Source organism: Gobius niger (assembly GCF_951799975.1).
Source record: "Gobius niger genome assembly, chromosome: 3".
Classification (NCBI taxonomy): domain Eukaryota; kingdom Metazoa; phylum Chordata; class Actinopteri; order Gobiiformes; family Gobiidae; genus Gobius; species Gobius niger.
In genome coordinates this window covers 40,397,758-40,410,528 of record NC_136854.1, presented here as the reverse complement: position 1 = coordinate 40,410,528, position 12,771 = coordinate 40,397,758, and the positions used below count along the sequence as shown (strand labels likewise).

At 39.8% G+C, this 12,771-nt stretch overlaps 1 protein-coding gene and 1 long non-coding RNA gene across 3 annotated transcripts in view; one reads left to right on the top strand and one right to left on the bottom strand.

Annotated features, from left to right (window-relative positions):
- Positions 1 to 5,731, bottom strand: part of LOC306960935 — a 212,997-nt gene extending 207,266 nt beyond the window's left edge. The window contains exon 1 of the long non-coding RNA XR_013792728.1: positions 5,561 to 5,731. This is a non-coding gene — a long non-coding RNA (uncharacterized lncRNA). The remainder of the gene's footprint in view (positions 1 to 5,560) is intronic.
- grk4 (G protein-coupled receptor kinase 4) overlaps positions 1 to 12,771 on the top strand; it is a 116,236-nt gene that overhangs the window by 61,209 nt on the left and 42,256 nt on the right. The gene's annotated exons all lie outside the window — the stretch shown is intronic.

Sequence of the window (12,771 nt, the reverse complement as noted above, 5' to 3'; positions counted from 1 at the left end):
GAGTCCAGGGCCGTTTTTAAAGTCCCAGTCTGCCCCTGTTAAGGGACGATGTACAGAGACTTTAAAGGGACTATACGGAGTTTAAAAATGAAGAACTAAGTGTTTTTCACCCCCTACATGTTCCAGCCATTTCCTAATGTGTAGAATGAGCTCAGACCTGTTCACCACAACGGCCTCTAAAATCCTGCACTGCCATTAAAAAAGTTATTGCTTTGGGTCCCAAGTGCCGTCATGCACGAGCTTGATATAAAAGCTGCAGTTATGCATAAGACCTGAGGTGGCAGTAGTGAGCATAAAATGACCAACTTGCATCTAGTCTCTTTAAAGTGCATATGACAGGTTTTAATGCTTTTGAAAATATGACTTAGCCCCTTTCTACCTGCTTTAGGCACTCAAAGCGCTTTACATCAAGGACCCAGCCACTCATTCACTCTCATTCACACACCAGTGTACGTACGCAGACACTGGAGGCGAGGTGGGTGAAGTGTCTTGCCCAAGGTCACAATGGAAGCGTGTGCCTGCGGGATTCAAACCGCTGACCCTCCGGTCAGAAGACGACCCGCTGCTCTCTCTGCCCCACCGTCGCAATAATAATCATCATTTTATTTAAGTGACGTTGTTCAGAAAATGTAAGTTTTATTTTTGTTGCTGCCAACAGGAAGTGACATAGATAGATGTAAAGTTCCATTGCAGTCTGACTCATTTCCCATTGACATAACGTGGTTGTCATGGCAACAGTTTAAAATTGTTTGCCTCTATGTCACTTCCTGTCAGTGTCTAATAAGGAAGTGAACCTATAACAAACTCTTAAATAATTGTGTTAACACAAAAGGCGAAATCAATTCAACATTTTTATACATAGTTTGTCTAGAGAATCATCCAGTTCTGATTGAGTCAGATGGTCGACTCTCCGAGCGCGTATGTGTTGTCGATCACACAGTCACCAGGGGAAACTTGCCAAACTCTGGTTAAATTCCAACAAAGATTGGTGTCATCCAGGTAGATACAGAAAGTTAAATCGATTCCCTTCGAAGAAGAGAATTGGATGATTCTCGGAACGTCAGGCAACGATGTAAAAAAAAAGTTCCGTTGAATCGATAGAGCGGTACAGCGGTGAGCGCTCGTGCTTCACAGCTAGAAGGTCCCGGGTTCGATTCCCACCTGGACGGGGCCTTTCTGTGTGGAGTTTGCATGTTCACTCCAGTTTCCCCTACCTCTAAAAACATGTACAATAGGCCAGGATGAATGAGAGTGTTTGAGAGTGCGAATGGGTGGACGACGGATAGAAATTATCCCAAGGCTACAGTCCGGTGTGGCTTGTTTACATGCATGAGACCCATGTATGCTCATTAACATGCACTGTCCCGACCAAATAAACCAATTAACCAATGATGTCAATCTTTGTTGGAATAATTGTGTTTATGTTTTAGCAAAAACTGTGTCTAATGTGTCATATGCTCTTACAGCTCATAGAGACGGAGACGTTCTGCTCCAGATTATAGACTAACAGCTGGTTTGCATCCGTCGTCCCCACAAATTAACAAAGCACATTCTATCATAAACAGCAGAACAATATCACATTGCTCTGAACTTCCCCAGAATTAAACCCCAGGTACAGACTCGTCCGTCAGAGTCAAGCAGTTTCATAACTACAGTCATCGCTCACACACAGCACTTACCTAATTACTGCATTTCACTTTGCATCAGTCCTTTCTTAATCCCTACAACACGTATTAAAACACATTCAATTCTATTAGGATTACTGCCCCTTAAAGGCCATAGAAGCACATTTCAAGTATAATATATTCCCAATGTCGGTGCTGACGGGTGTGACGGCTCAGCAACTAAAAGTACTGTAGTTTGTTTGATTTTTTTTACTCAGTTGGGAGTTTATTCCATTCATTAATTTCTTTATATAACCGTTAACCATGCACTTTTTCTAATTAATAGTCATAAACTATGTGCCAATTTACATACAACCTCTGCTATAAAACACACATTTTGTCAAGGATGAATTCTCTTTGCTGTGTTGTTTTTTCGCTCTACATTCAGCCTCTGGTCTGTCTTTAGTAATAACTGCAGTAATCTCAGGGCCACACATGTCGAAAGTTTGGTTTGTAAAAGCTCCGTCCTGCTCCTGATTCATCCCAGTTTCCCAAGAGAAACTTGGAATCTGTGAGGAGTTCAGGAATATGGTTGGGAAAACACTTAGTCATGTTCTCATGTTGCGCTGCTGTTTTTACAGGAGGCCTGACCCTCAGCTTTAGGAAAGTACGAAACAATAACATGTAAAGTGTCAGGTGCGTCGCCTCAAGCTTTGCTCAGATACAGGGATTCATCTGGAAGCTTTGATCGGACTCGAGGAAAGTATTTTTTATTATAAGCACTAATTTGATTTAGTGCTTTTTAAACAAACACTTTTGGTGGATGCGTGGCCGTAGAAGTTGCAGCAGTTTTGCGTTCGGGTTGGGGCGATAATTTAACTGTATCAGGAGAAATATTCCCCATGATAACAATTTGTCTCATACCGATGTAAAGGAAAACTCACATGCAAGATGTAAACAAACGGGAGCGCAGGCCGAGAGGGAAAGCTGGTCCAAGTCCATTTAGCCACTTTTCAAACCTCTTGTGACTAATTTTGGAAACGGGGCAAAGCAACAAATGTTTTGTGACCCTCCTGGATTTTAATAAAGTCACCATCGCTTCCTGGAAGTTTTCTAGAAGAAAGCTGCTCTCCGTGTGTGGCGTGCGTGAGCGTCTTGTCGTCTCTGCAGCTTTGTTTTATGACAATTCACAAACACAAAAGCTCAGACTCGCCTTTTACACGAGATAACAACAAATAATCCAATCAACTTTTGGGCGCGATATTTGTCATCTGTACATTTATTAGCATTTACCCCCTTTTTTTTCTTGTAAAACTTTGATTTCTTATGGAAGCAAATTGAGTTACATTATATTTGCAGCTTGTTTGGTATTTTAGGATATTATGATGCACTTTTAGAACAAAGGTTTACTGTCATTTTAGTGCCTGAGAGTTGACAGTATCTAGTATCATTAGAGTCAATAATATCGTTTATGGCGATACTCCTGCCTAAATATATCAACTTTGTTTAATGTGATGGGCCTACTGTTGTCCTTACAACATGAGGGTTTTACTGTGAAAGAGTCAGGAGAATATCACTACGGCATGAGCTTTGTATTGACCACCACTCATGACTAAGGGAATATTTTTAAGAACTTAAGTAAATCCAGTGAATTTAATTATAACATCGTCATATCATGATACATACCAACAAATATCGTGACACATGTTTATTTCCATGTCACCTAACCCTATTTTGCGTTAGTTATTGAACTATGCTATGAAGCCTGTTCATGAGCTTCAATTAGCAGTTTAGGGGAGGCCAGACAGACGGTTTATGCGCAACTGCAGCCTCTGGGGGGTCCTACACCTTGATGTTCAGGAGACTCCAGAGGCAGCAGCAGCTTCAAATACCTGTTTGCTGCTTTGTAGCAGCTGTTCTCTTAATCTGATGTATTTGTGTGGCAGAAACGTCCTCATTCTGCCTTTATCTGCACAAATCTCTTAACAGTACATTGATTACGCTTAATCTTTTATGAAATATCGAAGGTTTTCATACCTAGTCCAAGGTATTCAACTATTTCACGCTTTTCATCAGCAGAGAGATCCTTTTTTCCCCCTTATTGCTTGAAAATGATGGTCTGCTTAAGGCGAGACACTGCAGGTGAATAGGGAAAAAATGTATATTAACAGATATCAATTTGAAACTTTTGCTGTAGATCACTGGCATAAATGTGAGAAAAAAATGCATTGCAAGTTTTCGGTCATTTTATCTTTTCATATAAGAACAAGGTGTTTTCGGCGACGAAATCTGAATAATGGATAGAGCTACATTCAAATTTATGGTTTCATTTTATTGATGAATGAGTTACCAAGACTTTTTCCGAGGGGATTTTGGATTTCTTGTTTAGTTTTAAAATAAGCTGTTTTTTGTGGAAAGATGTGTAAAAATGTAATTTTCGCCTTATTTTTTGACATTCAAAACTCAGTAAATGGGGCTAGGGATTAAATAATAAAAAATCCCTCTGAAAAAATCTTTCAAATATTGTTCAGTCCAAGGCTGGAAAATGTGAAGTCTTTACGTCCGACTGATGTGGACATGGTGTCGCCACAATGACAGAAAAATGTGTTTTGAGAAAAAGGCCCTTGAAATTGTGTTCTCCCATATAAGTCTATGGGGGAACATGGAATCAGCGCAAAATTTAAACATGTTTTTGTGAAGATTAGGCATATTTTCTGTTTCCGGGTGAAAGCTTATATGTTCAGAGACCAATTTGGCTCAAAACCTGAAAACTGAAAAAATTGAGTTTTGCCTGTAGTGTCTCCCCTTAATAATGTGGAACGTCTTTTTCAGTAGTTTTTCCCTTAATTGGGCTTAACCTGAAAACTAATCATCACAGGCGTCTGAGATTGAAGTGATTCAAGAGCCCTGAGACACAAAACCATCCATGAGTTTTATTGAAAAAATATATATTTTGTACCTTTATGACACTGAAAAACAATTTGCATGATAATTCTCAACATAGTGTAGATCCCCTGCACTGCACAGGCGACACATTTAATAAATACATTACATAGTGGTGATGTTTCAAATTTCTAAGTTTTTAAGTCTTATTTACCATTTTGACCAACTTTACGCCAAAGCAAGCTTCAAAAAACACGCTCCAATGGTTATGTCTTTACTCACTCTACCTTTCTCATCATTCACAACACGGCTTAGTATTTTGGTTTTCTGCAAATGTCCCATTCCCAATCCGATACGTAATGTTGACCCAATGATCATTTCTTCCTTTTCTGCGGGACGGCCCAGGAAAACATGGAGCTGCACGTGGCGGCCTGGTTTTGGATCCGAAACGCTTCACTCACACAAACGTATGACCTCACTCGGTTTTTCTCCTGCTGCAGTGGAACATCCAGTTATGTCATAGAGGAACCAGTGGGCTTGTTTTTTTTTATAACTGTAGCAAGTTTTTCTTTATGTAAAATGTCATATTGTAGCGGTCGCCGTGGTTTCCTGGCCTGGATTGACGTAGGATTGACTCAAGCGTGCAGCACTGTTAACGCTCGAGTTAAGCTTTAATAAAGGAAACTGAAGATTGGCTTGTGTTGTTGTCGCCTCACAGCTAAAAAGGCTCCAGGTTTGATTCCTGGAAGTTAACCTCTTAACACCCACTTGTTCGGCTTTATCCGAATTTGAAAGCTTCTTGACTGGAGAGTAACAGTGTAATGCCTCGTTTGAAAGCTAAGACCTGCAAGGGTGATTGTTGCTTAGCCGTGTTTTCGTCTTTTTTTTTTGTCAGTTTTTGTTGTTGTAGTTTTTCATTGCTTATTTTGTTGCTTTGTTGTTGCTTTTCCGGCACATTTTTGCTCAGTTTTCTTTTTTTTTAAGCTGTTGGATTTGGGTAAAGCTCGGTTAAGTCGGGGGTAAGAGGTTGAAGGAATAGGCCACCGTTTTTTCATACTGAGATATGTTCTTACCTTAGCTTAGACGAGTTCATTTGTACCTGTCTGGTCTTCACGCGTGCCCTCAGTCACAGCACAGACGGCGTTAGCGTTTAGCCTCTCCTCCTCTATAGCTCCAAACGAGGTGAAGAAAGAAGCTACCAAGCTCTTCCACGTTTTCCCTATTTAAATATGGTTACGTGAAGTGTTACAGAAGATATTACTGCACAGATGTCAAACTACTCCTGGTGTTATTACGCCTTACAATATAGTTCCCCTTTTATCCACTTAAAAAATCCACTTTGTTTAATTTTGTGTAACTTTACTTGGATCGTTTAACACTTCACGTAACCATGTTTAAAGGTACACCGCGTAACATTTTGCCGGCAAAACAAAACATGCTCCTAATGACCAGCTCGACACAGAAAATGCCATTACTGCACTGGGTAATCAAATAATGGATTTGGATGAGAATCTAGCATGTTTAAATCTCAAATTCTACTGACTATAGATACAGACGGCATCTCGTCATAGAAGGGGGCGTGGCTTCGCCGAGGGGGAAAATAGAATCTTTAGGGAAACATAATTGTCCACTCTTTTTAGCCATTTTCTGGTGGAATAAGAACTTATTTATCACATATAACTAAAGTCAAGTGTAAATGGGGCCCATATGGATATTTTCTCACAGCAGATTGTTCAGTAGAAGTGAAAAAACGGCAGTTGTAGCAAGCGCTAGCTAACCGTTAGCATTAGCCCGATGCTAACATGTAGCATTATGTTAGCATTCTCCGTTATTTATGTATTTATGGGCTGTTGAACCACATTGCTCCTCTCCATGTCTTTGTATCTTTATTTAGTAGAAAAATATATTCATAATTCAGCATTTGTTCAAGTAATTTTTGAATAATTAGAGAAAGTTTAGATTTTTCTCCAACTTGTTTTCCCCTTAACTGTTTTTAAACATGACCATATATGGGCAATTCCAGAGATGCCGTCTGTATCTATAGCTAAAGTCAATGCAACTGAAATAATGTCAGGGAAATTGCACTTTTTTTCCCCCCACATTTGATTACATTGCACTGGGGTTAGAAGGGCCAGTCACAAGATGGCCGCCAGAATAAAAAATGAAATAAAAAAATCAAGTTCTGCTCTGGTCCTGTGTCGTGCAATCCAGTCACAAGTCATTTTTCCGACTGGATGCACGGAGAGGTTTTATTTACTGCACAGCTGTCGTTGGGCGATTTGCTGTAGCAACACTGTGGCAAAGCAGAGGTTTACATTTTTCGGCAGTCGAAGATGGGCAAAGGGTGTAGTTTGTGATATAATATCCAGAGCCAGTGTGCCGTAATGACTCTTTTTTTTTTTTTTTTTTTATGCTAAACTGAGGTGCCGCTCTTGTGGAAACTTGACTTCCAAAACTTTTGCCAAGAACAGCCACTGCTCGGTTCTCCTTGACCACAGACAGCTTTCCCCGATCCTCACAGCGATGAAGTCATGCTGAGGGAAAACTCTTCTCCAAATATGAACTTTGGGCCTTCGGGTGGCAGAGGATATCCACGGCAGGATGGTTTTCAGTCAAGTGTTGTGGCTTAGCTGTTAGGGTGTGATCTCATCGGCACAAGAGCAGAAATCTAGGAAGCGCCGGGACATTACCCAAGTTTAGAGTGCTAGAACTATGAACGATAAGAAAGAGGTCATTTGTAAAGGTGTGAAGGACAACTATGTTTACCATCAGTTTATGAGCTGCAGTATATGACTCAAAAAGTATATAAATATCAGTGTTTGGGTAGAAAGAAAGTATTAGTGACTTTACCCACAAGTGTATATTGTGTATATTAACGTATGAACGGAAAAATAAAATCCAAATCAAGTTGGACACTGGTGTCTAAGATCTGCAGTCGTGTGTATTTAAAGCTGCCGAAACAAAACATGAGAGAAACGGGGAAAGCGAAGGAAAAGGAAATCTCTCACTGCACCTTTGCTCGGGGGCATTTGTACTATTTTCAGTTTATATTTTGCCCAAAGTAACTGGGAAGTAGCTTGAGGTAGTGTAACTCCGCTACATTTGTGAAACATTAACATGTTATACAAACATCTTACATTTTTAAATCTGTAAACCACTAATATTTTCTGTATTAGTGCACGGTAGCGCTTGTGCTTCACAGCAAGAAGGTCCCGAGTTTGATTCCCGGACGGGGCTTTTCTGTGTAGAGTTGGTTAGTTTTCTCTCACCATTCAAAACCTGTATAATCGGTGAATCCTCCAGCCAGGTGTTTCTGACCCTGAGCCTGTGGCTCCACATCTGGAGATGAGTCCCCTGTTCTGTAGCACAGCGGTCACAAACCTTTTTACAGCCGAGGGCGACTTCGAGAGCATTAAGTTGTTCGAGAGCTACCAGTTAAAAACAAATCCTAAAGACTTAAACGTGTACAATGTTTACTTATAGGATATTGACCCCATATTTTATCAAAATAACTTTATTTTAAACATGTACTGAGTCAAAAGAACCGACATAGCTGTATTTTTAAAAATCTGATTCAAGAAAATTAAGTATTTTTGCACCTTAGAAAAAGTCTCAAGGGCTACTGGGCATGTCCCAAAGGGCACCTGGACCCCCGCGGGCCCCGCGTTGGTGACCAACGGCATCAAAGGATCAGTCAAATGCAGAGGACAGATTTCCCTACGGGGACAATACGTCCTTAACCGTAATCATTTCACTCTATTATCTGACATTAGGACTGATGCGAGGCCTGCAGGCCTTCATAAAGCAGACATTACATTAATGAGCATTAGACGTATCGAGATCTTCTAAAGCTCAGTCTAATTTGGGACTGGCACCAAGATCACGTGCTTATAATCACCTTTATAGATGGAGGACAGACTTTTCACTATACAAATTATTATTTCTATTCTTGTCATTGTAGCATTCCTGTTCAATAGCATTCTGAGGCATAATGGTTATAATGTTTAAATGTTGTTCCTTTGCGGTGAGTTGATTGCATCCTGTTACCTGTGTCCTGTGTTTTAGTCAAACACTTTGACATTTGGAGAGGCTGAGCTTCTGAAGATGAGGAAGTTTTCACAAGTGCTGAAGGAATGATAGAAAAATGATCCGGAGAGGGGCAGAGGGCGACCCGCTGCGACCCCTCTCTCCTCACTAACCTTTTCATGCGAAGTCTGGAAGTGAATAATCTCTGTCTAATAACCTCTTTGGACTTTGGAGATGGATCTGTCAGGGTTAAGGTGAAATATATTTCCATTCTGGTCGGCCGTTCAAAGGCATTGCTGATTTTCCATAGTGGATTTTTGAAACGGGTTACTTTGTTTTGGCAGTGTTTGTGCATAATCTGCTGTGAAAAAGAGTGTTTTCTCGAGCAGGGGGAAACTCTAAAACAGTGAAGAAACTTTAAAGACGAGGTGAAATGCAATACATTTAAATTCATATGATCCCTGTATGCAGATTGCATGTATTGCATTTATAGATTATTCTGTCTCCTTTCATTCTTTAAAACCTGCAAAAGCTGTCGTGTAGACCTTTAAAAACCTGTTTGATTCTGTATCAGTCAACAAATATTGAAAGAAGGAGCAAGTGCAGTTGCCCAGTTGTTCCAAACAAATTATTAACTTTCCCACCACAGTTTTGACATCACAACTCTGACCAGGGATGAGTTTAAAGACATGTTTCACAACCTTCAGGAAGCAAAACAAATCTGTCCTCTTTTGTTTTTGGACATATTGTCTCTTTAAGTGCAGCACTTAGGGCATAATAATTTATCTCTATATTGGGTTGGATTGGATGGTAATGGTGGCCACTACTAGCCGGCTACTTCATGATCAATGAACCTCTTAACCGCCGCCTGAACAGAGTGCATTTTCTCCAGTTCGGCTTTAACCAAATCTAAAAGCTTCTTGAAAAAGCATCAAAATAGCGACAAAGACGAGACAAAAAGGAGGAGCACAACAAAAAAGTGACAAAGGCCACAAAAAACATAAACAAGGTGACAAATGCTACAACAAAACGTGCCGCAACACAAAAGCCACAAAAGAGAAACGAAAAAGTGACAAAAAAGGCGAAGAAGGAAAGAATAAGTGATGGCAATGACACGAGAAAAGTTTTGTAGGCCTTAGCTTTCAAATGAGGCGTGACTCTGACATAGAGGCTGTTATTCTGGTTCCCTGTGTTTAGATTTCCACTGTTTTATGAGAACTATAAATTTTTGGAAACTTTATGGTATAAGCCAAGGTCAAGGCCCGCGGGCCACATGTGGCCCATGCGATGATTTAATGTGGCCCTTTTGAGGAGCCTGAATTCCTGAGCATGTCAAAAAAAAAGGTTTCTAGACCAGGGGTAGGCAACGTCAGGCCTGTGGCCCAAATTCGTCCCTCCAGCACAGAACCTCTGGCCCCCAATACAAACAATATTATGCAAATAAGAGATTAAATACCTGTTAAAGTAATTTTAAAAATGTCCGGTCAGAACATCACGCTTGGTCATAACATCTTAAACAGTGATTCCCTGCTGGTGGGTCAGGATCCTAAAGTGGGTCACGGAACCATTTTCAGTGGGTCGCGAGTCTATAGGGAACTTTTATTCAATATTTTCCATCTGAAACTGCACAGAAACACTAACTGTGTCTGTTAAAGTGAATGTTATTGGGTTGTTTTGATCATAGTTTTAATCTTAAAGGGCTACTACTGCTTCAACAAAAACCTGTGTGGAAAATACAATATTTTATACGATATATGACAAATTACAGTTTTATTTGGGTCCTTGACTTGTCATTCGAGGGTAATGGTGGGTCCCAAAGCCACTTGGGAACCACTGATGTAAAACATTGGCATTTGCAGAAAATAGTTCTGTACTTTAGGCCACAATGTTGAGGTTTGGCTCTTGGGTGTTTTGGAAATGATGAAAATCGGCTTCCACGACGTGAACTTGCCCCCCCTGCTCGAGCCCATTCCTGTGCGGAGTTATGGATTTTTAGCAAAATAACCAGTTTGCTCACTCCAGCCACTAGGGGGCAGCCTAAATTAAAAAAAGGAAAGAATTCCACACGTGTCCAGCAGAGGGCGCTGACATAATAGATCAGGATATAAACAACATATTATAGCCACGTGGTAAATGGTCAGTCTGCCCCAGGGCGGCTGTGGCTACAATAGTAACTTACTGCCATTGAATGTGGAGTGAATGAATAATGACTTTATGTAACACTTTAAGAAACATGTGACACAGGCTGATGAAGCACAATAAGTGTCAGCCGCTGTTATTTATGAGGCCACAGTCCTTTACACATGCGGCCCGTGCCCCGCCGTGAGGCTGTATTTCAGCCCTCGACCCAAAGAAGTTAGACACCCCAGGTATAAGCAATGAGAAAAACAATGTTTCCATTTGCCCTTGTCCTTTGGTAAAATTGTGCAATTATACAATTTTTCCATTAGAATAAACAGGGAGATCTGGTCATCGCTACGGCAACACCGTGAACAATATGACAAGGGTTTCATTGACTTTTTTGATTGGAACGACCAAATAGAATTTTCTGCCAAATTTTGTAAATTTCCGCCAAACTAAGTTTTTTTACTCCCCATATAAATGTTATTATTGCACCTTTTGTTTTGCCTGTCAGAGCAAATGGAAAAATTGTTTTTCTGATTCAATAAAGCTTTCAAAAATGTATTGTTTTGATACTCTCCATTATTTTTATTCTAAATCAATAGCTGGTTTTAAAATAAACACAACTAAATTAATTACACTACCAGACTGAATATGGTGCAGGGCCTTTTGTGGGATTTTTTTCCCGTTGTCAAAACATGTATACTAGGTGAAGTGGGTTTGCCGCTCAATTTACACTTTGTCAAGATTGTTCTCAGTCATTTTCCCTCCTTTTAAGGCGAGACACGGCAGGTGAAAGTATTGATTTTTCACGCAGTGGTCGAAGTGGAGATTTTTATCTATTTTCCTCCCTTTACATCTTACTTTTCATGTCAGATATAAAAATGACAAAACTCACCCGCATGATGTTTATTTTATGATGTTTTGTCTGCGAGGTGGGGGCAACCCGGAAGTAGCTGCTGCACCGTGTTGAAAGGCCGTCTTTCCCGCGGGTTTTCATTCATAAATATTGACAGATTTGACATCCACGTGTCCTGCTAAGGGGCTCCGTGATGACGTTTTCACCCAAATATGGTATTTTTCCTCCTACGAGACGCTGGTGCGGAAATGCGGAAGAACGGGCCGAGCATGCGCACTCGCTATAAAACTTCAGGGCTGGTTTTCTCTGAATGAGAGAAGCCGCACTCGGGCAGAGCCTGAGCCCTTATAGAAGCTCCCACAGACTCCAAACTTTACAGTCTGAGACACAACAATATTTTGAAGGTTTTTTCAGAAGGGTTTTTTAATATCTAATTCCTAGCCTGATTTATTCAGCTTTGAAACCAAAAAAACAGGCGGAATTTGAGTTTTTACAGATTTTTTCACTGATGATTAGTTTATTGACAAACTAATATAAACAAAATATCCAAAATCCCCTCTGAAAAATGTTTAGTTACTAATATGTCAATAAAATAAAACCATAAAATTTAATCAATTCATTATTTTGATTTCGTTGCCCAAAATATAGGCAATTTTGGACATTTTAATGCTCAAAATGCCTTATTTTTTTGTGAAAACATAAAATGACAGAAAAAATGCAATACATTTTTTTCTCATATTTATATCTGTGATGTTCAGCAAAAGTTTCAAATTGATATCTCTACATTTATTTTTTCCCCCTATTCACCTGCAGTGTCTCGCCTTAAAGTTTATAGGACAGGCTTTAATGCTTTCGATAATATAACTTATTTAGAAGGATAACATCTGTTGTAAGCAATAATTATCATTTTATCTCAGTGACTTTTTATTATTTTGTTTATTATTTGTATTGTTTTTTGAATTTGAAGCTACTGACAGGAACATGGAGGTAAAGTTCACGGCAACAGTTCTTTGCCTCTATGTCACTCCCTGTCCAATAAGGAAGTGAAACTATAAACATCACAAAAATGGTCAAACTATCGAAACCTGGGGTCATATCTTTAGCAAAATCTTCATACGTTTTAGCAGAAATTGTGTTGAATGTGTCATATGTGTTTTAAGGCCCGTTTTTGCAGAAATGAGCATTTACCAGAAAGCACATACAAATCATACTAACTTTAATCTTTACCGCGGCCTGTATTATTTTGGAGATTTTCACCACTGCTTTTTTTCTCTCCCT